We start from the raw sequence: 27,294 nt of genomic DNA, 5'->3' as shown, positions 1-27,294 counted from the left end.
TTGTACAAGTTCACTCTACTGAACTAGTCTAAAAGCAAGTCATTGTGGGAGATTTCACATAACTCTTCCTTGGAGAATCCAATTTGGGTCAGACTTGTGTCATTGGAAAGAGGACGCAGAAGGCTACTACAGGTCACAACTTTAGAACTGGATGATCCAAAATTACAGAGATACATCAAATTCAATATCAGGCTTCTATAAAGTGAAAAAAGGTGTGTAGTTTTTTTAAACTTTTTGTGTAAGCTTGGTTTAACGGAATTCAAAGGGCATAGTAAAGCATTATTATCGGTAATTGATGCATCAAGGAAAGAAAATGCAAACACCTAGTAAGGAACCTGAAAGCTCTAGCATGACTCATGAAGAAGAGGAAGAAATGCTACATGATATATCAAAATTACAAGAATAAGTGCAACAAATGTCACGCTCACAAAAGCTAACAGAAGCTAAGATAAATGGCATGGAATCTAAGATAAATGGCGTGGAATCTAAGATAAAGGGCATGGAAGCTAAGATGGATGATTCGAAGACAGATTTGAAGAGAGACATGGCAGATTTGAAGAGAGACATGGTAGATTTGAAGACAGATTTGAAGACAGACATGGCAGATTTGAAGACAGATTTGAAAACAGACATGGCAGATTTGAAGACAGATTTGACAATTTTTCTACAAGAAATACTTACTAATGGTGAAAAGGTTGTAAAGGAAACTCATGATGTGAACAAAAGTAATGTTAATCATGATTCCATAGACTCTAATGTTCGAAGACCCACCATATTCCAAAAATCGATATGAGGAAGTTTGATGGCAAGGATCCCGCCACATGGATATTACAGATGGAGCAGTTATTTGATCTCAATAATGTGAAAAACACACAAAAGGTACGTATGGAAACTGTATATTTAGAACCAAATCAGTTTGTATGGTATCAATGGCTTTGATCTCGTAAAAAATTTATCACTTGGGCAATTTTTACAGAAGAATTGATAGCACATTATGAAGATACAAAAAGCAACACTTTTTTTAGCCAATTGATAAGTCTCAAACAAAAGGGTTTAGTAATGGAGCACATTGAGGAGTTCCAAAAATTGAACATAAGGGTAAAAGATATTCCAGAGGAGCATAGGATTGATGTGTTCATAGGGTCTTTAAAGGATAATATCCAACATGATGTTCGCCTTTGGGAACCTGATTCATTAGAGAAGGTATTCAGGTTAGCAAGAAAAATGGAAAGCAAAATTATGGCAACCAGGAAGCATACCACTCACAACTATAAAGACGGAAGTGTTGTTGCCCCTAGTCTTCCACAACCTATAAGGTTGACACCACAACAATTGGAAGAAAAAAGAGCAAAAGGGCTTTGTTACAGTTGTGATAGCAAATACATTAAAGGTCATAAGTGTGCTGAGAAGAAATTATTCTACATTGATTGTGAAGAGGAAGAAGAAAAGGAGCAAGAAAGGTCAAAAGAAGAAGATATACTCCAGGAACAAAGCCTAGATGAAGAACAAATAAATCCGACCATATCTTGTAATGCATTGGCGGGAATTACCACTCCTCAAACCATCAAGATAGAAGGACAAATCAAGAAGAAAAAGGTAATAGTGTTGATTGATTCAGGAAGCACCCACAATTTTATTCATTGTAAGGGAGCAAAAGAATTGAATTGCTTCCTATATCCAGCACCAGAGTGTCAAGTGATGATTGCAAATGGAGGAACAATAAATTGCTCTGGAAGGTGCCATAATATCAAGCTATCCATGGGAGAATATGTATTGACTAGCCCAATGCTTTCCATTCCAATGGGAGGTGCTGATGTTGTACTAGGAGTCCAATGGCTACAATCCTTGGGTACAATAGCTTTTAATTTTCAAGAGCTTTTTATCAAATTTTCTATGGAAGGAAAGGAAGTTGAATTAAGGGGTATTGCTGGGAAACTAGGAAAGATAATCAGCTCTAATGGTATGACAAAGCTTCTAAAAAAAGGAGCAAAGAGGTGTAATTGCACAATTATGTTCGCTAGATGTTTCCACATCGGAATCATCTATTTCTCCAGATCTCCAAAAAGTCCTGGACAATCATTCCAAGGTATTTGAGACTCCCAAAGGTCTCCCACCTGTGCGTGATCATGATCATGCTATTCATCTGATTCCAGGAAGTGTTCCTCCAAACATCAGGCCGTACAGATATCCCTATGTCCAAAAAAGTGAAATTGAACGTATGGTTGCAGAAATGCTGGAGGCTGGTATAATTCAACCAAGTCAAAGTTCTTTCTCTGCTCCAGTAGTATTGGTGCACAAGAAGGATGGATCATGGCGCATGTGTCCGGATTATAGGGAGCTCAACAAGCTCACTATTAAAGATAAGTTCCCCATTCCTGTCATTGATGAATTACTGGATGAATTGCATGGATCAATTTACTTCACCAAGTTGGATCTTCGTTCGGGATATCATCAAATCAGAATGAAGATTGAAGACATTCCGAAAACAACATTTAGAACTCATGAGGGTCATTATGAATTTTTGGTCATGCCTTTTGGCCTTACTAATGCACCTTCAACATTTCAAGGTTTGATGAATTCAATTTTCAAACCATTCCTTAGAAAATTTGTGTTAGTATTTTTTGATGATATACTAATCTATAGTAAGTCTTGGAAGGATCATGTTGAACATGTTGACAGGGTGCTACAACTATTGGAGGAGAAACAATTATATGCAAAAAGATCCAAATGTTTCTTTGGAGTCCAGGAGGTGGAATATTTGGGTCATATTGTATCTCATGGAGTTAAGGTAGACCCTAGCAAAATTAAAGCCATTAAGGAATGGAAAATCCCCACATCCATAAAGCATCTGCGAGGATTTATTGGGTTGACAGGGTATTATCACAAGTTTGTTAAGAATTATGGGAGAATAGCAGCACCTCTAACAACATTATTGAAGAAAGATGCATTTTCATGGACTCCGGAAGCAACAAAGGCCTTTGAACATCTTAAAGAGGCAATGTGCCAAGCACCGGTCTTAGCTACACCGGACTTCACAAAAACCTTTATTGTGGAATGTGATGCTTCAGGAAATGGCATTGGTGCTGTTCTAATGCAAGATGAAAGACCCATTGCTTTTGAAAGTCGTCCAATCAAGGGAAAGTTTTTAAGCAAAGCTATTTATGAGAAGGAAATGTTGGCAATACTCCATGCACTTAAGAAATGGCGACCCTACCTAATGGGAAGACACTTCAAGGTAAAAACGGATCATGATAGCCTTAAATACTTTTTAGAACAAAGGTTATCCTCTGAAGAGCAACAAAAAGGGTCACAAAGATGTTGGGTTATGACTTTGAAATCATCTACAAAAAAGGGAAGCAAAATGTGGTGGCAGATGCACTCTCAAGAAAGGATGAGGATGTGGAAGCATTGTTGTGCGTCATTTCTATTATCCAACCAGATTGGATAAACGAAGCAAGGGAGGAATGGAAGAATGATGAAGAAGTGTGGGCACTTATTCGAAAGCTACAACAAGATTCCAGTACGTCTGATACATTTAGCTGGCAAAATGATTCATTATGGTACAAAGATCGCTTATACCTCTATAAGAATTCCCAGCTAAAACAAAAGATTCTTATGGAAATGCACACTTCTCCCTTAGGAGGGCACTCAAGATTTTTAAAAACTTACCACAGGGTTAAGACGGAATTTTTTTGGGATGGCCTTAAATCAGATATTCAAAAGTTTGTGGCGGAATGTTTGGTTTGCCAACAAAATAAAGTTGAAACAATTAAGACACCGGGTCTATTACAACCTTTATCCATTCCAAGCCAACGTTGGGAGGAGGTTTCAATGGATTTTATCATAGGTTTACCCAAGTCTGAGGGAAAGAGTGTCATCATGGTGGTAGTTGACAGACTTACCAAGTATGCACACTTTTGTGCATTATCACATCCATTTAAAGCCAGTACAGTTTCTACTGCATTTATGGAAACAATTCAAAAGCTACATGGAAACCCAAAGATTATTGTAAGTGACAGAGATCCCATTTTCACTGGAAATTTTTAGACAAAATTATTTTCTTGTCTTGGTACTCAGTTAGCTCATAGCTCATCTTATCATCCTCAATCTGATGGGCAAACTGAGATAGTAAACAAATGTTTGGAAGGATATCTTCGTTGCTTTGTATCTGATAAACAGACACAATGGGTCAAATGGTTGCCTCTGGCTGAATGGTGGTATAACACTTCCTTCCATACAGCAACAAAAATGACCCATTTATGGCACTTTATGGGTATCAACCACCATCCATCACATCATATTTAAGAGAAAATTCTAAGGTTCAGGCAGTGGAACATCACATCGAACATCAACAACAAGTCCTCCAACTCTTAAAGGATAACCTTGTGTTGGCACAAAATAGAATGAAACAACAGGCATATCAACATCGCAGTGAAAGAAGTTTTGATGTAGGTGATTGGGTATTCCTACGGCTACAACCATATAAGCAAATGTCCCTAAAGCAAGCTAAGAAGGATAATAAATTATCACCAAAGTATTATGGTCTGTACAAGGTGTTGCAAAAGATTGGTACTATGGCATACAAATTGGAGCTTCCTGCAGCTTCTCGATTGCACCCAATTTTCCATGTTTCATGTTTAAAGAAGGTTATAGGCGACAAGCTCCTAGTTCAAACAATATTTCCAGAACTTGACGAGGAAGGAAAAATTATATTGGAACCAGAAGCAGTCACAGAAACAAGAACTCGACAGCTACAAAATCGATCAATTTCAGAGTATCTTATCAAGTGGAAGAACTTATCCGATGAAGATTCCACATGGGAGGATGAGAATTTTATGCAGAAGTATCCAGAACTACTCAAACGTTGAGGACAACACGTTTTTGAAGGAGAGGGGCATGTTGGGTCCCTATAATACTAGTGATTACCCCATTACTATTGTAGTTATACCCCTTATTTATATTGTTGTGCCCCTATTACCCCCATGTTGTTATTTTTGTGCCCCATAGAATCCCTCTATTGTTATTTTTGTGGCTTTATATTATTATTGTTAGGTCGGCTAGATTATATTGTGACTCCTTAGACTCCTATATATAGAAAGGAGGTTTTGTCAATTGTATCATCCAAGAATTGTTCAATTTTGTAATGTAAAGGAGGTTGCCCCCTCGAAGAGGCTGAATTCTAAGGTGTTGATCTATCTTTTCTATCTTTTCTTGAGCTGGTTTCATAACAAGTTGGGACTGATCACTTTCAACCTAGAACTCACCTTCACCCTCATCTCAAACCACCTATGTTAGAACCTCTCATACACCTTCTTTGACTCACTGCAACGGTCACACTCTTGCTACTGACAGAGTTATCCTACTTGCCTCTGTACGACATAGCGGTCAAGGCATTACCTTACAACCCACTGCTGGGACTCCTACACCAAACGTTCTGAGGTCTAATTGGGACTTCTTACCGTGGAGATCCCCATACATGTTGGAAGGTCCAGCACCGTCAACAGAACCACATGGTTGGCTTAAGTGGTGGAGAAAATGGCACATTGAGTTATCAAGGGGTTGCATGGGGTTGTTTGTTGCCGACTAAGGACCATCTGGGAGACAAATTTTCTCCTATATACATTACCCACAGGTGGTGGGTAACAAGGCATTTTCACTGAGACAAGAATTAGGACTCTGATCTAAGAGATTTTGGCTTATTCTTAGGCTTAGGAATAGGTAACGAAAATGAGACCCAATATAAACTTCAATCTTCCTATAGAAGATTAGATTTCGAAAAATCGTCCTAAGATCTTTTTCTGTCACAAACTCCTGACGCTAATTCTTGATTTGGTATTACTCTATTAGGATTTTGATCATCCTTTTTGGACTTCTTACAAGCTTCTAAGGTAAAATGCAAGCTACAAATTTTTATCCCTTCTTTCTAGCCATCACAGAGCTCCTTTGATTTTGTCCTAGGATCTTTTAGGGCATAAATATTTTTGGGAGAATTTCTATCAAGAGATTGAATAGGGAATAAAAGAACCTTAAGTTTGTTGCTCTTCCACCCATAGCTCTGATAACATGTTGATTTTACAGTAGTCTTCTAAATGGGTACCATGTTGATTTTACAATAGTCTTCTAAACTAGTACCATGTTTATTTTACAATAGTCTTCTAAATTGGTAATTAATTTTGATGGTTTTGAAATTTTCATATTCTTATTCAACATTTAATCATTCAATAATTACACAGAAGACATCAATCATATAATATTTAATACAATATGATCATAATGAAACAATAACACAAGAACATGAGATTTACCCTGGGAAAACTCCCATGGGGAAAAGCACAACCAACGTTTTCCTTAGAGAACCAATGCAACGAGAGATGCATCAAAGTCAACTAACCAGCAAGATTACCAACCATCGAGGACCTAATCGACCCTCCATAATTTTGTCTACAAAAATATTTGCAGCAAGGTATCAAAAAGAGCCGAAAATTTCCAACAACTCTGCCTCATAACTCGCACTGTGTCACAGAGATATACCACAGAAAACAAGGTCTCAAGGGGGCCGAATTTAAACCTTTGTCTTATCCTAAGGGATGGGATCATGTCACAAAATTTCATGCCTCAAAACCATAAGAGATGTGTCTCATATCTTCACATGATTCCTCCCAAAAAAGTGCATACGGTCTCGTATTTATTGCACAGAAGATGTGCCTCATACTTCACATATATGCCACAAAAGATATGTGCCTGAGACCCTCCATATTAGTCTTAGACCTTCGCATAAGCCTCAAACTAGATGATGTTTCTTAGGAGGGATGTGAGTGGTTATTTATAGTCTTCCAATCATACGAATGGGTGACTCATCTAAGCAGGGAGACATGTCTCGTGGAGGGCCAACTTGGCCACTTTTGGAGGCAAATACAAAATTCAAATTTTCATTTTTCTGCTCTTGGTAAGTCTTATAATATTTTTCCTTTTGAGTGTGAAAATAAATGTTTTCTTTTTCTTGCAAGCATGAAGAAAATGCCTCAAATAAAATTTCTATTGCAAATATAATTAATAAATACAAATGAAAATATTTTGAAGACCGACCATAGCTACAAAATTCAACACTAAGATGACATAGCAAATTACCTATGGTAAAAATATCATTTTCTTGTGAAATATATTTTTCATGTCACACACTATTGAATTTATTGTTTTTAATAAATGGTAAATATGTGTTCTAGGTAAAATAGTCATATTTGATTACAAAAGGATCCAAATTGAGTGCCACTAGTTGTATTGAATAGTGTATGGACCATAGTATTTCAAATCAAATTTCAAAAGTATATTTGAAACCTTGAGCACATGGTGGTCCATATAAGTTCTCTCTCCTCAAAGAACCAAAATCAACAAGTTTAGGAATGCTAACATATTCTTTTCTTGGCCCATCAAAATTTGGTCAGGGGTGGAGATGAGACATTATATCAAGATACCATACATCAAAATCTTAGACACAAGGATCCAAAAATTTTCAAGATATGTTAGGTGCAATGTCATTCTACATAATATTCTCCAAATCAAGGTTTTAAAAAGGTACTACTTAGAACTTACAAAAAAAATTATTGGAAGGTTTGTTTAAGGTGATTCAAAAGGTATGGTAAAGAGAAAATAGAGGACAAATCTAAATAAATATTATTTTGGGCTCACATAGAAAGAGGCGATGGAAAACATTATACACCTACTAACCTTCAAAGAACTCATGGATAACTCTTGAAGAATGTGAAGGATTAGGAAATGAAGTATCCCAATTCAAGGAACCAATTTAATGGCATGGGTGATAATGCATTTAAAGTTTATTTGGAAAATTCATAATAAATTCTTAAAGGAAAAATGATGATAAAATGAAAAAATTGTGGGATCAAAAGATGGAAAAGTAGATGGATTAAAAGAAGGAAGTTGAAGATAAAATATAAAAGTGGCTTTGTCAATTGGATGTAGCTCAAGTGGTTGGGACAAATGTTATTATCCTCCCCACCCAAGTTCAATTCTTGCATGACAAGTTGAGTTCATAGTGTGTATATCTTTGCATTAACTTCGAGCCTTGTTGTTTGAGAGTCCATCGAGGACAAAAACTTGTATATTCCTCATATGCAGTATAAGGAAATTTATTCAAGGAAAGAAGATAGAAAAGTGGGTGGATCAAAAGATGAAAACATTACAATATTCCATGGAAAAGACGTTGTTACATACCGTAGATGAGAGGTTCCTTAAAATTGATATTGTGACCCGAGTAACCTATAAAAATAAGGAGAACAAAATTGTTGAGCCCCAATCACATATTGGGAATATTTGAACACAAAGATTTAACCTTGGAATCATGATCATTCATCACATTAGGATTCAAATTAAGAACAAGGAACTATTAATTTGCAAAATTGATATGAGGAAGCTTTTTTAAAGACCCTATAACATGGATAATCCAAATCAAGCAATTCTTGGATCTACACCAAGTGCCAAATTTACAAAAGGTAACCTTTCCATTCCTACATTCAAAACATGATCAATTTTTCTAGTTCCAATGACTTTATGAACAAAAAAGTCATTCTATTGTCTCTTCGTCCATTTTTACAAATGAATTCATAGAAGATTATAGGGATATTGAGAGAACAAATTATTTAGTCAATTGATAAATTTCCTACAAATAGGTCCAATTACAAAGCATATTTAGCAATTTTAAAAAATGAGTCTTAGAGTAAAGAACATTCCAAAGAAAAAACTGTTAAATCTATTAAGGGGCACTTTAAAATAGAACATTCACCATGATGTGTGTCGCTTGGAACAAAAATCCCTATAGCATGCTTTCAGTGTGGCAAGGAAAGTTGGGAGTAGAAAAATCGATACTAGAATGGTGGCCACTAATAACTATAGAGATCATTGTGTTCCCTCTCCTAAACTCACTCAATCCACAATGTTGTCACTTCAACAAATGGATAAAAAGAATAACCAAGGGACTATGTTTCAATTGTGAAAATGAGTATAGTAAAGGGAATAAGTGCAACAAGAGGAAATTATTCTACATAATTGTGAAGAGGAATAATATCAAGGACGTGAATGATCACAACATCTAGAGAAGGAAGAGAATACTCCAAGCATATCTTTTCATGAATTAGATAGCATCAACACTCATCAAACCCTCAAGATAGAAGGATATATAAAAAAGAAAAGGGTATTAGCATTGATTGATTCTATTTATATCCACAACTTCATTAATTTTCAAGTTAGCTAAACTTCTCAATCACTTTCTATATCCAACGTTATGGTTTCAAGTAATGGTTGCAGATAGAGGTACCATAAAATATTTAAGCAATTTCCAAGTATTAAACTCACTATGGAGGGTTATCTATTGAATAGTCCAATGATTGCAATCTAAATGGGTGTCATTGAATTTGTATCAAGGATCCCATGGTTATAATCAATCAAAACACATGTTCTTGATGTTTAGGGACTTTTCATGAGATTTCCCTAAGAAGACAAGGAAATTGAACTTAAATATATTGAAGGAACACCCTCTAATAAAGATACTCTCTAACAACATGACAAATTTCCAACAAGTGGACACCATGGTGTAATTTCATGGTTCTATTCACTAAATGTTCAAACATCTAAACACTCTATTCTTGTGGGTCTCCAAAAATTTATCAACAATATATCTAATGTAATTGGGGAGATGCCTAAAACTCTTCTACTTGCTCAAAATCATGACCATGCTATTCGTTTGTAGGATCCCATGGTTATAATCAATCAAAACAAAGGTTCTTGATGTTCAAGAACTTTTCATGAGATTGCCCTCAAAAGACAAGGAAATTGAACTTAGATATATTGAAGGAAAACCCTCTAACAAAGATAAGCTAAAACAACATGACATATTGCTAACAAGTGGACACCATGGTGTAATTCCACAACTGTGTTCACTAAATATTCAACCATCTAGACACTCTATTCTTGTGGATCTTTAAAAAGTTATCAACAATATATCCAATGTATTTGGAGAGCTACCTAAAACTCTTCTACCTACTCAAAATCATGACCATGTTATTCATTTGCAACTAGGAAGTGTACCACATAACATCAGACCTTACAAGTACACATGCACAAAAGAGTGAGATTGAACATATGTTTCCATCATTTAACCTAGCCAAAGTGCTTCTCTTCACTAATGGTGGTGGTTTACAAAAATAAAGGTTCATGGTGTATCTATCCATATGTTTTTGTTGTGACAAACACGCTCCAAAATTTTGCATACTCTCAAATTTTGGAGCCTGCTGTGGATCTTGTGATCAATCGTTTCATAGTCACTTCTTGGTAAACTGATGCTTTTAAGCTCCCTTCTCATATCAGAAGTGTCGAAGTCACTTTATCAAACATGCTCAATCCACAATAAGTTCATGAGCGCATTCGTTTACGCAAGCTTGGACAAACATAGCACGTTCCATTAAGACTGTGCATGTGCAATGTCCAATCCATGTCAACAGTTAGTGCGCACTAACAACAAAAGTTTATCACAATATAGTTGCATTTGTACTTTGATTTCGGTGAGTTTTGCAAACTGTTGCTTTCGTACACCTTTGTTTTCATGAGTCTCGCTTTCATGTTTTTGGTTGTTTCTTTCGCTTGCTTTCACTCTAATTAGTTTCGTTCTCATGTCATCTTTCATTTGACTTCTGTTATTTTCAGTATCATTCGCATATCGCAAGAGTCATTCGCACTTTAGCAATTGTCATATTTTCGCATGTTAGCTGTCACACGATGTATGACTATCTATTATGGTGGTTTCAAGGGGCCATCTCTATGTGAATGAGTTGGTTTAGCCATGTAAACATTAGTCACACTCATTCCAAAAATTTTAAGAATTGTCGCATAATTGTTATCACAGTCATTGTAAAGCGTATCTTAAGTGTCGCACTTTCCGTAACTTGTCGTAAAGTTGTCACACGAAGGGACTAACTATCGAATTGCATGTTGATTTAACTTTTGTTCTACATTTGAACTGTTTCATTTTTTTCTTGGTGCGGTTCACAAACACCCTGGTCATTGGGTGGCCGCTACATCCACAGAAACATCTGAGCTGATCAACCCCGAAGGGAATCGAGCCCCACGGCCAATAACTAGGTCTAACCCGAAGAGCTTCGAGGGGAATTGACCCTGTGACCTCCCGATCGGCGAGGCACTAATTTGACCAGTTGATCTAACCCTTGGGACTTTTTGAATTGTTTCATTTGGTGTAATGCATAATGTATTAATGGAAATGTGTTATATATGTTGTTAATGATGTCCCATTCATGTCGAGTACTCTATACATATGTTTTCGTTGTGACAAACACTCTACAAAATTTTGCATACTCTCAAATTTTGGAGCCTACTGTGAATCTTGTGATCAATCGTTCCATAGTCACTTCTTGGTCAACTGATGCTTTTAAGCTCCCTTCTCATATCAGAAGTGTCGAAATCGCTTTCTCACACATGCTCAGTCCACAATATGTTCATGAGCGCATTCTTTTATGCAAGCTTGGACAAACATAGCACGTTCCATCAAGACTGTGCATGTGCAATGTCCAATACATGTCGACAGTCAGTGTGCACTGACAATGAAAGTTTATCACAATATAGTTGCATTTGTACTTTGATTTCGGTGAGTTTTGCAAACTGTTTCTTTCGCACACCTTTGTTTTCACGAGTCTCGCTTTCATGTTTTCGGTTGTTGCTTTCGCTTGCTTTCACTTTAATTAGTTTCTTTTTCATGTCATCTTTCCTCTGACATGTGTTACTTTCACTGTCATTCGCATATTGCAAGAGTCATTTGCACTTTAGCAATTGTCATATTTTCGCATGTTAGCTATCACACGATGTATGACTATCTATTCTGGTGGTTTCAAGGGGTTGTCTCTATGTGAATGAGTTGGTTTAGCCATGTAACATTAGTCACACTCATTCCCAAATTTTTAAGCACTATCGCACAATTGTCATCACTGTCATCATAAAGCGTATCTTAAATGTCGCACTTGCCATAACTTGTCGTAATGTTGTCACACGAAGGGACTAACTATCGAATTTCATGTTGATTTAACCTTTGTTCTACATCTGAAATGTTTCATTTTTTTTTGGTGTGGTTCACGGACACCCTGGTCATTGGGTGGCCGCTAAGTCCACAGAAATATCTGAGCTGATCAACCCCGAAGGGAATCGAGCCCCGCGGCCAATAACTAGGCCTAACCCGAAGAGATTCGAGGGGAATTGACCCTGTGACATTCTGATTGTCAAGGCACTGATTTGACCAGTTGATCTAACCCTTGAGACTTTATGAACTGTTTCATTTGTTGTAATGCATAATATATTAATGAAAATGTGTTATATATGTTGTTAATGATGTCCCGTTCATGTCGACTTCTCTATCCATATGTTTTCATTGTGACAAATACCCTCCAAAATTTTGCATACTCTCAAATTTTGGAGCCTACTATGGATCTTGTGATCAATTGTTCCATAGTCACTTCTTGGTCAACTGATGCTTTTAAGCTCCCTTCTCGTATCAGAAGTGTCGAAGTCGCTTTCTCACACATGCTCAGTCCACAATAAGTTCATGAGCGCATTCTTTTACACAAGCTTGGACAAACATAGCACGTTCCATCAAGACTCTGCATGTGCAATGTCCAATCCATGTCGACAGTCAGTGCGCACTAACAACGAAAGTTTATCACAATATAGTTGCATTTGTACTTTGATTTTGGTGAGTTTTGCAAACTTTTGCTTTCGCACACCTTTGTTTTCACGAGTCTCGCTTTCTGTTTTCGGTTGTTTCTTTCGCTTGCTTTCACTCTAATTAGTTTCATTTTCATGTCATCTTTCCTCTGACATGTGTTACTTTCACTGTCATTCGCATAGCGCAAGAGTCATTTGCACTTTAGCAATGTCATATTTTCGCATGTTAGCTATCACACGATGTATGACTGTCTATTTTGGTGGTTTCAAGGGGTTGTCTCTATGTGAATGAGTTGGTTTAGCCATGTATATATTAGTCACACTTTCCAAATTTTTAAGCTCTGTCGCACAATTGTCATCACGGTCATTGTAAAGCATATCTTAATTCTTGCACTTGCCGTAACTTATTGTAAATTTTTCACACGAAGGGACTAACTATCGAATTGCATGTTGATTTAACCTTTGTTCTACATCTAAACTGTTTCATTTTTTTTGGTGTGGTTCACAGACACCCTGGTCATTGGGTGGCTGCTATGTCCATAGCAATATCTTAGTTGATCAACCCCGAAGGGAATCGAGCCCCGCAGCCAATAACTAGGCCTAACCCGAAGAGCTTCGAAGGGAATTGACCCTGTGACCTCCCGATCGGCGAGGCACTGATTTGACCAGTTGAGCTAACCCTTGGGACTTTATGAAATGTTTCATTTGTTGTAATGCATAATGTATTAATGGAAATGTGTTTTATATGTTGTTAATGATGTCCCGTTCATGTCGACTACTCTGCCGGACATCAAAAAAACCTTTCATATAAAGCTCATTGTAACAACTGTTGCACTCATTCAGAATGATCTGTGAGTGTTGTACATGTTATATAACCTTGTATGTTGTGACTTCCACATCCGTGTGGATTGCTCCACCAGAAGCTGTGTATGTCCTATGTGTTGTGTGTTCCTAGTCAAGTTGGGACTAATCCCTTTCAACCTAGAACTCACCTATGTTAGAACCTCTCATACACCTGCTTTGATTCACTGCAGCAGTCACACCCTTGCTACTAACAGAGTTATCCTACTTGCCTCTATGCCACATTGCAATCAAGGCATTACCTTACGACCCACTATTGGGACTCCTACATTAGACAGAATAAGGTCCAATTGGGAATTCTTACCAGGGAGATCCCCTTACATGTTGGCAGGTCCAACACCATCAACATTTTGGCAGTAGGAGGGCCAAATGACAAGCTGAGTCCTCACATCTATTTTGAATCTCTACACATCTATCATGACTAACTACTGAATTTCTCTTCCGGAATGTATGTCTTATGGAAACAATTTCATCATCCCAAAAAAGCTCTCAGATAACTTATCTCATAAAACATTTGATGGTGGAGGATATGTAGCCTTGGTAAGGCATGCGGTCGGCATTATAGGCCCATGCAAAAGACATGGATTCTTTGAAGAATACATGAGTTGCGCGTTGTTCATATACACGCTTCAAGGGCACCCAATGCACTGGTGTGCCACACTGCCCGAAAAATATATTCATTATCTTTCTCATCTGGTCACAGAGATAGACCATGCTTTCAATCAATTCGATCGTAAATCACTCAACAAAGAAATTCTGAAATTACGAAAAAGCACCTGATGAATCCATTGAACAGTTTCACACACGCTTTTGTAATCTTGCATAGTGATTCCCGAAAGATGATATTGATTGGGAATTTCTTGATGGAAGATTTGAGTATCTTCTTCACATATTCGAACCCCGCTCAACGCACTTCAGCAATGCAGCTGTGCAATCATAGGCAGGCACAGTTACTATCACAAGTGACTGTCCACCTTCATCTCATCCAATAGCTCCACCACCATGGAGTGATGTGAAAGATCATGCACATACCTCTATTGAACTATCACATCCTCCCACCCCACCTACTCTTGAGATTTGCGCATATTTGGCTTTCAAGCCTTTTGGTTGTCACGTGGATTCATTCGCTCGACCTCCGTCCTCGCGCTTCATTGATCTTCCGGAGTGTACTCTCTTGTGTTCTCCCATTCCGAACTCCTCACCTGTTGTGAATGAGGATCAAGCTGTCGATGGATTTGGTGTTATGAAACCAACTATGCCATCATTCATGATGAGTGTGTGCGGGAATCTAAAGAAGAGCCTGCAGTGAAGGGTGACTCCCTTCTGGCCATGCCTCATCCGCTTCATCCTGACATCCCTTGTGACTCTGCCACTGTTGATTTTCCCATTGAAAATTCATTTCCAGATGCTTCTACTTCCGATCATTCATGGGACACCTCGGATGTCAGTCTATCACTACAGTGCGGAGAGGACACATCTTCCTTGGAAAATCTATTCAATCTATCATTTAACATTCTTGAAAACACAAAGGGTGAACATATTTGCTTCTCATCTACCCCTCTACCCAATTCTTCAAATCATGAGGATGTCGACAAACATCCAGAATTTTCTGATCTTGGTTGTCGTGATATATTCACCTCCTCATCCAATCACGATGTTGATTCAACCATTGTTAGTCTATCCAAGACACTACTCTACGATGATATATCTATCCATGAGGTTGAAACCTCCCAAACTGTCAAGGCACTTCAGCCTAAACTGATGGTTATGTCGGGCCCTCGTTGTCTTGAGGTTGGTCTCACTTCCAATCAGGAAATTGTTGAAATACTCAAGGCTCCTCATAACTCTCTCCTTTGCACTTTAGATCAACCAAATACCCAAATTTTGCTTCCTCCACCCGAACTATACAATCCCATCGCTCATGCATTGGAGGAATCTTACACAGAAAGCACACATGCACAACACAAGTGGTCTACTTTTTTCATGTTTGCTTGCATGTCACAGTCAAGAGAATGCATACACTCAACATCTACACGTAGTGTAGCACAATATCATGGCAACACCATAGAATGCATGTCATGCACTATCACTCATCTTTGTTCTGTGGTCACTTGTAAGCCCGAAGTATGTTTTTCTTCACTGTTGCATTTTTCTTGTTTGCTGGTTCGCACAACTGTCTTGTTCACGAACCTTGCCTTCACCAACATGGATCAACCAATGCGTCGGTGGCTGCATTGGAAGTATCACTTCACGTGATATGACCCATGCATTGTTAGCTTAGGAGTAGGAGTAGTGTTTTCTTTTGAGTTGTTTGCTTGCATGCTTGTTTTCTTACTTGCTTTATTTGTTTGTTTGTCCTCTTTCTTGTTTGATTACTTGCTTTTCTTTCACTTTTGGCTTATGCTCTTGCTTTGCTTTGTTGTTTGTTAGTTCGCTTGTTTCATTTTGTAAGATAGTTTCGCATGAAATCATGTATGACTCTTGAAGCAAGCTGGGTAAAGTACAAGAGGCTATGTGTTGCTATCACTACTTGGTTATCTTTCGTCCTCCCTCTGTATGAAGAACTTGTTATTTTCAGTCCATGATACGTCAATGGAAAATACATATTGTTCAAAGTGAACCTTGGTAAAGACACAATGATTGCGCGCTAACTAGTGTCACCTACTCTAGCCAATTGTTTTTGGGTTAACCTTTGTCAACTTAGTCAAGTAGAGTAAGGTGAGGGGGAAAACCTTAATAGCCACATTAGAAGTATAAAAAACTACTTCTCTGCAAGGATAACCTCTTCTGCTCCCAATAAGTTAGGATCCCTCTTCTGCCTCTGAAATGAATAAGTTCTATGCCGAAGATGAAAATAAGAAAATGAAAAAGTGAAAAAAGTTTGAAAATGAATCAGGTGGAAGAAGAGAAAGGCTTCCTACGTAGAGAGATGATGCAAGTAACCCTGCTGGAGTATTGACTAGGCTCGCTAGCAACGGAGACATGCTTGTGTTCCTATGTGACTCCGTCGAGGTACTGTCCATGCCTACTGGCAGCATAGCAACACCAGAGATGAAACCAAGACTCTGACGACTATACCGCTTGTGCATCAATATACCCCTCAGCCCCAATTCAAACAACTGTGTTGAATTGGCTTGGAATGTGTGTCAATCGACCAAAAGTTTGGCGGATGCTACATCTTAAAATCAAGCTAGTGTGAAACCAAGAGGAGCTGAGAACTAAGCAATACTTCCGGAGGTGTTAGACTTGCTTTTCACGAACAAGGTCCATTCAAAGAGCTCGAGTTCTACCAATGTGTCGCCAAGTGTTGTAGTGGCTACAACCACCCTCCAAAAGTTTTCCTTAGATTCGTTTTGGAGCCTCCCTTCCAACCTTCACAACAGCCTGTCTTGCTTCATTAGGTTCACAAGCTTCAATGTTTTTCTTGCACGAAGGCAGCCTATCGATCATAGCTGGTTGCATTCCCCTCACAGGCTATTCAACCGGACTTGGTCCAGCTGCAGGATAAGCAACTTCCCTAAGAAAATTGTGCATTTCTAGAGGGAAACCAACCTTCCCTACAGAAACTGTGCAATCCTATCTGGTAGCATGATGGGCTCCAAGATTACGTAATTCTACTAGTCAACACTCCCAGCAGGAATTGCGCAATTTTCCCCTGCAGGGCTGCTCAGCACAGAATTTGTGCAAATCTGGGCAGCAGTCAACTACTCTACCCAGAAATTGCACAAATCTCCTAGGCAGCCAGCCCAGCTCCCAGCCAGAAATGTGCATTTTCTCCTAGCTCTCGAGCAGTCTCTTGCATGTGCAACTGAGTTGATCGGTTCCCTTCGGGACTGAGAAAAACTGAATTGCATGCATGGGTTGTTTCTCCCAAGGAAGCATGCAAAGGAATCCCTTTTTTCAAGGATATTTTTCTAGCAGTTGGAGGTTACATGCAAACATCATTTCAGAAACATCCCACCAAGTGTCACTTTACCTAGATTTGTGGCATGCACATCACAACCTCGATGTTATCAAAACTCATCAACCAAATTCTCTAGAGCTCATTCCTCACATCAACCTTGCATCTCTGGCATCCCACATCACATCTAGGAGCAACTAGCACATTCAGCTCGATTGTTATTGGGGTAAGCCCACTTCCCATGCCTTGGGTTGCATTTCTGTCGCTTTTTGTGTTTTCACCTGTATGAGTATTTTTTTTCTTGATTTATTTTAACTCTTGTTGTCATTTACATGTATATTAGCTTGTCCTAGCACTGTTTCAATTTTCATCGACATCTCACTATTGTCGCATGCATGAAACTGTTTTTCACGAACGATCGTCGATTCGGTGACTCGCCTCACCCACATGCATGGTGTTCCATTTTTTGATTCTGTCATTCGCCATTTGCATGCATGATCATTCACTTATTATTACACTCAGTATCAGCATGCATTTCCACTCACAATCACTTTCAGTTGCCCGTCAACGAGTCTAGCCAACCTCGGCCCGGACTCTGCCTCACCAAGACAACATTGCACTTTCCTGAGATGGAAGGCTTTGCCTTCCTCCCCATAAATGTGCATTTCTACCTAGCAACTTTTACCTAGGCCTGCTTTGCGTAATCTTGAGGGACAGTGACTACTGGGCAAGAAAAGTGCGTAATGCAGTCACTGAGCCTGTAGCCATTGCCATATGAAATTACGCATTGTGAAATCCCAACAATCAGAAACTAGACTGGACTGTGCATTGCACAGTTCCGGCAATCAGTCAGTCTCCCAGCAGCCTAGATTGTGCCTTGTGCAGTCTTGGTAGTCAATCTCCCCACCTCACAGCCGAAATTGCGCAACCTTCATGATCAGTCACACAGGTCTGTTGCAAGTTAGTTCTAAAATTCATTTTGGTTTTCGACTAACAGATTGCTTGCCATGAGTGTTGCCATGTCTCCAGGTATTGCAGGTGTTCATCTGCCTCTCAGTAGCTCAAGTGCAATGGTTTCCAAGAGAGAAGAGTCGAAGACTTCATTCAGAGCACACCTAGATATGCAGTCGATCAAAAGTCTATGAGCTTGCCTAGTCATGAAGATATCAAGTTGTTCATAGAGAAGAACATCAAGATGTCACAACGAGAAGCATCATTAATAACAGCTGAAGGTAGCATACCGAATGCAACGAATGAAACGAATGCAATGAGTGCAAGAGGAAGGTTGTTGACAACACAAAGGCGGAACAAAGTTCTGAGCTCAAACAGATCCATTGATGATGAAAGCAACTTTGGAGACTCATGCTATGAGGTGACGACACGACATGAAGATCGCGTGAAGATAGAGAATGGAATAAAGGAGGATTTGCATGTGCTGAAGCAGCAACTCAAGGATGAACATGAAGCTGCACAGACAAATGAATGAGTTGTAGCAGGAACAAGAACATCAGGATGAACATGAAGCTGCACAGACAAATGAATGAGTTGTAGCAGGAACAAGAACATCAGTGGGCTCAATAGGAACTCATGGATGAAACTACGCCCATACAAGTTAAAAGTCCATCACAGCAGCTGACGCGGATCAGACATGGTGAGTAGTGTTGTTGATCACATGCAAGGGATTAAGCAACATGCATGTCATTGTGTGCATGCATTCAATCCAACCTATTCAATACACTCACCAAGGCGAAGACAAGAAGCAAGTCCAACTGGAGTTGAACATGCACTTCGGCAAGTTGATTCGCATGACCACTAGTACACACTTGAAGATCAGCACAGACACTATGCATCAATGTGTTGCCGGTTCAGCCGCACCCAAGAAAACCATGAGCATGTTAGCAGAAGAGTTGGATGAAGGGGCCGAACCAATGCACCGATTGCAATAGAGGCAAGAGTTTGCTTCAGGAAGATGTCACCATGAAGTGCATGCACACCATCACGGACAACCAAGCTTGGCATCAACTCACCACCTTCACCATCACAAGCATGTGAAAGAGTTGGTCTCATCACAGAGAACCGAGTGTCAATGATGTGTTACATGGCTTGCTCAAGCCATGTTGTCTCACATGAGTACATGTGCATTGTAATGTTGAGTCATGTCAAGTGTAAGTCAAGTGTCAGATATAACAGTCATAGAGTAGGTGAAGAGTCATGAGGGTAGTTGAATTGTCACAAAGGGGAATGTCAAGGGTCATCCCAACTTTTGTTATAAATAGTGCCTCATAACCCATTGTATGGGCTTTTGGTCAGCCAATCTTCTGATAAGACTATCTTAGAAAGAGCTTGGACAGTATTGTAACGTGCCTTGGCTTCTCCATTACACAGAGCTAGTTCATCTCTTTGGAGGAGCAAGCAGATGTGGCTGTAACGTTCCACTGTTGGGGCTAGCAGGTTTACTTGGATGTATTGTATGATTGGAACTTACACTTCTTTATATAATAAGAGCCAACACGTTTTCACACATGTATTTTATCTGTTGTAAGACTGATCTTTAACACTTGTAATGCATGTTGCTTTAACCTGTGTTCTACATATTAATTTTTCATTTGTTCTAATGCATAATCTATTAATGGAAATGTGTTGTATATGTTGTTAATGTTGTCCCATCCATGTCGACTGCTCTTCCAGACATTAGATAGACCTTTCATATGAAGCTCGTTGTAACAACCATTACACTCATTCGGACTGATCTATGAGTGTTTGACGTGTTATCTTACCTTGTATGTTGTGACTGCCTCATCTGTGTGGACTGCTCCGCCGGAAGCTTTGTATGTCATGTGTGTTGTGTGTTCCTATCCAAGTTGGGACTGATCCCTTTTAACCTGGAACTCACCTTCACCCTCATCTCAACCCATCTGTGTTAGAACCTCTCATACACCTTCTTTGATGCACTACAGTGGTCACACCCTTGCTACTGATAGAGTTATCCTACTTGACTCTATGCAACATCGTGGTCAAGGCATTGCCTTACGACCCACTACTGGGACTCCTACAACAAACATTCTGAGGTCTAATTGGGACTTCTTATCGGGGAGATCCCCTTACATGTTGGCGGGTCCAGTACCGTCAACAGAACCACATGGTCGGCTTAGGTGGTGAAGAAAATGGCACAATGGGTTATCTAGGGGTTGGAAGGGACTGTTGGTTGCCAACTAAGGACCATCTGGGAGAGAAATTTTTTCCTGTATACATTACCCACAGGTGGTTGGTAACAAGGCATTTTCACTGAGACAAGAATTAGGACTTCGATCTTAGAGATTTCAGCTTATTCTTAGGCTTAGGAAAGGTTACAAAAATGAGACCCAATATAAACTCCAGTCTGCCTATAAAAGATTAGATTTAGAAAAATCATCCTAAGATATTTTTCTGTCATAAACTCCTGAGGCTAATTCTTGATTTGGTATTACTTTATGAGGATTTTGATCATCCTTTTTTTACTTCTTACAAGCTTCTAAGGTAAAATGCAAGCTACAAATTTTTAGCCCTTCTTTCTAGCCATCACAGAGCTCCTTTGATTTTTTCCTAGGATCTTTTAGGGCATAAATATTTTTGGGAGAATTTCTACCTAGAGATTGAATAGGGAAAAAAAGAACCCTAAGATTGTTGCGCTTCCACCCATAGCTCTGATACCATGTTGATTTTACAGTGGTCATCTAAATAGGTACCATGTTGATTTTACAATAGTCTTCTAAATTGGTAATTAATTTTGATGGTTTTGATATTTTCATATTCTTATTCAACATTTAATCGTTCAATAATTACACAGAAGACATCAATCATATAATATTTAAGACAATATGATCATAATGAAACAACGACGCAAGAACATGAGATTTACCTGGGAAAACCACCATGGGGAAAAGCACAACCAACCTTTTCCTTAGAGAACCAATGCAACGAGAGATTCATCAAAGTCAACTAACCAGCAAGATTACCAACCATCGAGGACCTAATCGACCCACCATAATTTTGTCTACAAAGATATTTGTAGCAAGGTCTCAAGGAGAGCAAAAAATGTCCAACAACTCTGCCCCATAACTCGTACTGTGTCATGGAGATATACCACAGAAAACAAGGTCTCAAGGGGGCCAAATTTCAACCTTTGTCTTAGCATAAGAGTTGGGATCATGTCACAAAATTTCATGCCTCAAAACCATAAGAGATGTCTCTCATATCTTCACATGATTCCTTAAGAAAAAGTGCATACGGTCTTGTATTTATTGCACAAAAGATGTGCCTCATACTTCACATATATGCCACAAAATATATGTGCCTCAGACCCTTCATATTAGTCTCAGACTTCACATAAGCCTCACACTAGATGATGATGCTTAGGAGGGATGTGAGTGGTTATTTATAGTCTTCCAATCATACGAATGACTGCCTCAGCTGAGTAGGCTGACATGTCTTGTGGAGGGCCAACTGGGGCATGTTTGGAGGAAAATACAAAATTCAAATTTTCACTTTTCTGCTCTTGGTAAGTCTTATAATATTTTTCTTTTTGAGTGTGAAAATAAATGTTTTCTTTTTCTTGCAAGCATGAAGAAAATGCCTCAAATAAAATTTCTTTTGCAAATATAATTCATAAATACAAATGAAACTATTATGAAGACCGACCATAGCTACAAAATTCAACACTAAGATGACATAGTAAAGTACTAATGGTAAAAATCTCTTTTTTTTATGCAATATATTTTTCATGCTACACACTATTGAATTTATTGTTTTTAATAAATGTTAAATAGGTGTTCTAGGTAAACTAGTCATATTTGATTACAAAAGGATCCAAATTGAGTGCCACTAGTTGTATTGAATAGAGTATGGACCATAGTATTTCGGATCAAATTTCAAAAGTATATTTGAAACCTTGAGCACATGGTGGTCCATATAAGTTCTCTCTCCTCAAAGAACCAAAATCAACAAGTTTAGGAATGCTAACATATTCTTTTCTTGGCCCATCAAAATTTGGTCAGGGGTGAATATGAGACATTATATCAAGATACCATACATCAAAATCTTAGACTCAAGGATCCAAATGTTTTCAAGATATCTTAGGTGCAATGTCATTCTACATAAGATTCTCCAAATCAAGGTTTTAAAAAGGTATTACTTATAACTTACAAAAAAAATTATTGGATGATTTGTTTAAGGTGATTCAAAAGGTATGGTAAAGAGAAAATAGATGACAAATCTAAATAAATATTATTTTGGGCTCACATAGAAAGAGGTGATGGAGGTGATGAAAAAGATTATTCACCTACTAACCTTCAAATAACTCATGGATAACTCTTGAAGAATGTGAAGGATTAGGGAATGAAGTATCCCAATTCAAGGAACCAATTTAATGGCATGGGTGATACTGCATTTAAAGTTGATTTGGAAAATTCATAATAAATTCTTAAAAGGAAAAATGATGATAAAATGAAAAAATTGTGGGATCAAAAGATGGAAAAGTAGATGGATTAAAAGAAGTTGAAGATAAAATATAAAAGTGGATTTGTCAATTGGATGTAGCTCAAGTGGTTGGGGAAAATTTATTATCCTCCCCACCCAAGTTCAATTTTTGCATAACATGTTGAGTTCATAGTGTGTATATCTTTGCATTGACTTCGAGCCTTGTTGTTTGAGAGTCCATCGAGGAACAAAACTTGTATATTCCTCATATGGAGTATAAGGATATTTATTCAAGGAAAGAAGATAGAAAAGTGGGTGGATCAAAAGATGAAAACATTACAATATTCCATGGAAGAGATGATCTTACATACCCTAGATGAGAGGTTCCTTAAAAGTGATATTGGGACCCGAGTAACCTATAAAAATAAGGAGAACAAAATTGTTGAGCCCCAATCACATATTGGGAATATTTTCACACATTTGGTGAACACAAAGATTGAACCTTGGAATCATGATTGTTCATCACTCCAAGATCTACATCATTTAGGATTCAAATTAAGAACAAGGAACTATTAATTTGCAAAACTGATATGAGGAAGCTTTGTTCAAGACCCTATAACATGGATAATCCAAATCAAGTAATTCTTGGATCTACACCAAGTGCCAACTTTACAAAAGGTAACCTTTCCATTCCTATATTCAAAACATGATCAATTTTTCTAGTTCCAATGGCTTTATGAACAAAAAAGTCATTCTATTGTCTCTTAGTCCATTTTTACAAATGATTTGATAGCAAATTATAGGGATATTGAGAGCAACAAATTATTTAGTCAATTGATAAACTTCCTACAAATAGGTCCAATTACAAAGCATAATTAGCAATTTCGAGAAATGAGTCTTAGAGTAAAGAACATTCCAAAGAACAAAATTTTAAATCTATTAATGGGCACTTTAAAGGATAACATTCACCATGATGTGTGTCACTTGCAACATAAATCCCATTAGCATGCTTTTAGTGTGGAAAGGAATGTTGAGAGTAGAAAAATGGCTACTAGAAAGGTGGCCACTAACAACTATAGAGAGTGGTGTGTTCCCTCTCATAAACTCACTCAATCCACAATGTTGTCACTTCAACAAATGGATTAAAAGAATAACCAAGGGACTATGTTTCAATTGTGAAAATGTGTTGAAAGTGGGCAACAAGAAATGCTAAAAATATCAACTTCTAAAAATAGCACTGCTAAAAATAGTAGTTCTGCCAATGTGGATATTAGCAACATTGGGTGAGAAGTGAAACTGCTAAAAATAGCATTTCATGGTCCCTTCCCATTTTAGTCAGTCCCTGGACTAAATATAGGAAGTAAAAACGAATTTGATATTAACAGTAGTTTGTAAATTAATTAATTAATTCAGTTTGAGTAAATTAGTTAAGGAATTATGAACTTGAAGTCTATGTGAGAACATACAATAGTTTCTCCTTTGATTAAGAAATTTATCCCTTGATTAAAGGAGATAAGGATGAGTTCTATATTGAGTATATCAGTTGACTTAGTTTTACTTAGTCAAGTCCAGTTAGATTAATTTAACAGTTTGTTAAATTAATGAGAGTTCAGTTAGTTAATGCTTGCATGCATGTAACTACTGTATTTCAGATACTTGAGTATTTACTCATGGATAACTCATGCATGATAGTTCAGACAGAGACCCAGTTGAGATTAGATGGAGGGACAATGTACTATCAGTTGCTTGGATATTCCTTGTGAATATTCCTTGCATGCAGGAGGAATATTATTCCTCAAGGATTGCGTAGTTGGACCTAAGGTTGACAATAGGTATGATTGGGATCGATTCACACATGTTATGTAATTGGACCCCAATCAAAATTACGTAAGGAAATAGGGGCTTGGAGGACTTGTGGCCTATATATTGAGGCCTAGGTAGTCTATGAGCTTCATCTTCTGATTGCAGAGAGAGAAGGATAGCTTTTGAGCTGATTCTTTTTGTAAATTGAAGAGGATTCCCACTTGATTGATAATACAGTGTTGGGGTTTTAGGCGGGTGCTTTCCCCAATGATACATCTTGTGTTATGTGTGATTGTTTCTTTTGAATCAGTTATATGTGTTCTTATTGATTTTTCTCTCATCGATTAAGCTTCTGCTAAATTGTGTGTAGAACTAGATCTAGTATTATGCTTTAGTACATTGCATATATCAGGTTGATCTACAAGTGAAATTTCTACATGGTATCAGAGCAAAGGTGAATCAATCATAGAACAACATATAGAAGGAGAAGAAATTTGAAGTTTATTATTCGGGATATAGATCTCAAGTTCTTATCACAATTCAAATTTCATCAATGGCGTTCAATGGTTTGAGGGTTGAGTATGCCCTTGATGGCAGCTCAAACTACATAGCTTGGAAGGATCGCATAGAGGTGGTATTGTAAGATAATGGCCTTAAGGACTTCATTGATCAAGAAGTCCCGAAACCTATTGATGCCTCTGAGGTTGCTGAACGGAGGAAGTGTGTGGCTAGAGCTAGGAGAATCATCCTGGAGGGAGTTTGAGATCACATAGTCTTGAGCCTCCATGGGAAGGAGTCTCCATTTTCAATGTGGAAAACATTGAAAGATTTATATCAGAATAGCAGTGATCAGAGGAAGCTGGCACTAAAGGACAAACTTTGCAAGATCAAGTGTGAAAAGGGTGACACTATCTCTACGTTCCTGAATAAGCTCACCACTTGTAGGGATGAACTTGCAAGTGTAGGGGTTGTGACTGTTGATGATGATATGGTGAGTCTAGCACTCCTCGGCCTTCCTAAGAGCTAGCATAGCTACCAGGACTCAGTGAATGGAAGGGATAAACTTCCAGATTGGGAACGACTATGGTCAGATTTGATGCAGGAAGCGATCAGACGGAACACCAGGGATGGATCTTCATCAAAACATGATGATGAAGAGAATTTAGCTTTAGCAACTAAAGCTAAGAAAGGGAAAGGGAAGGCATCCCAATCCAAGTTTTTTCAAGGAGGGAAGAAGTTTTACAAGTCGAAGGTGAGATGCTTTCATTTTCATGAAGTGGGCACCATGGTGTAATTTCACAGTTCTGTTCACTAAATGTTCAAACATCTAAACACTCTATTCTTGTGGATCTCCAAAATTTATCAACAATATATCTAATGTATTTGGGGAGATGCCTAAAACTCTTCTACTTGCTCAAAATCATGACCATGCTATTCGTTTGCAGGATTCCATGGTTATAATCAATCAAAACAAAGGTTCTTGATGTTCAATAACTTTTCATGAGATTTCCCTCAAAAGGCAAGGAAATTGAACTTAGATATATTGAAGGAAAACCCTCTAACAAAGATAAGCTAAAACAACATGACATATTGCTAACAAGTGGACACCATGGTGTAATTCCACAATTGTGTTCACTAAATATTCAACCATCTAGACACTCTATTCTTGTGGATCTCCAAAAAGTTATCAACAATATATCCAATGTATTTGGACAGCTACCTAAAACTCTTCTACCTACTCAAGATCGTGACCATGTTATTCATTTGCAACTAGGGAGTGTATAACATAACATCAGACCTTACAGGTACACATGCACAAAAGAGTGAGATTGAACATGTGTTTGCATCATTTAACCTAGCCAAAGTGCTTCTTTTCACTAATGGTGGTGGTTTACAAAAATGAAGGTTCATGGTTGATGCAAGAGCATTCACCCAAGAGAAAATCATTGTAGATAAATAGACATAGAGGGGTCATGTATTTTTAGGAAATAGCTTTCCTAAGTCTCAAGTTAATGTAATTTAGGCCTTTTAGTGATTAAATTAGATAATGGGAGGAAATTGTAAGTGCTCTCAAATAAATGAGAACTGAGTGATGAATAAATGACAAGAGTCCAAAGTCAATCAGAACTCTTAAAGCAGTCCATGATTCGAGGGACGAGAGAGAGACTTTAGGAATTAATGGAAGTAGAAGTGGGCAGAAGATTTAGGAGTCAGTACAGAGGATTTAGGAGTCAGTTTAGGATTTACCCCAGATTTAGTTCAACAGAACCAATGTTGGCATATATGTAAGCCTACGGGCAGAGTCAGAAGGAGGAGGCCACTGACATGGAAAAATAGGCCTGTGCGAGACCAAGGAGGCTCGAATGTAATCTTTGCTTTTACATTAATATATGTAGAGTTTGTTCCTGACTGTGTCAGAGTATTGAAGAGTATTTCATAAATGATTTACTGTGAATTCGTAGGCTCTATAATGGGTTGCAGGCAGAATTCTGAAGGATGCAGAGGAATGGAGTGATTCAGAGGAATCACAATGGGTCATT

This window comes from Pinus tabuliformis, chromosome 5_1, assembly GCF_031772625.1.
Source record: "Pinus tabuliformis cultivar Carrire ecotype Pingquan chromosome 5_1, CPIR1, whole genome shotgun sequence".
In the NCBI taxonomy this organism is placed as follows: Eukaryota; Viridiplantae; Streptophyta; class Pinopsida; order Pinales; family Pinaceae; genus Pinus; species Pinus tabuliformis.
This window is presented reverse-complemented; position numbering follows the sequence as displayed.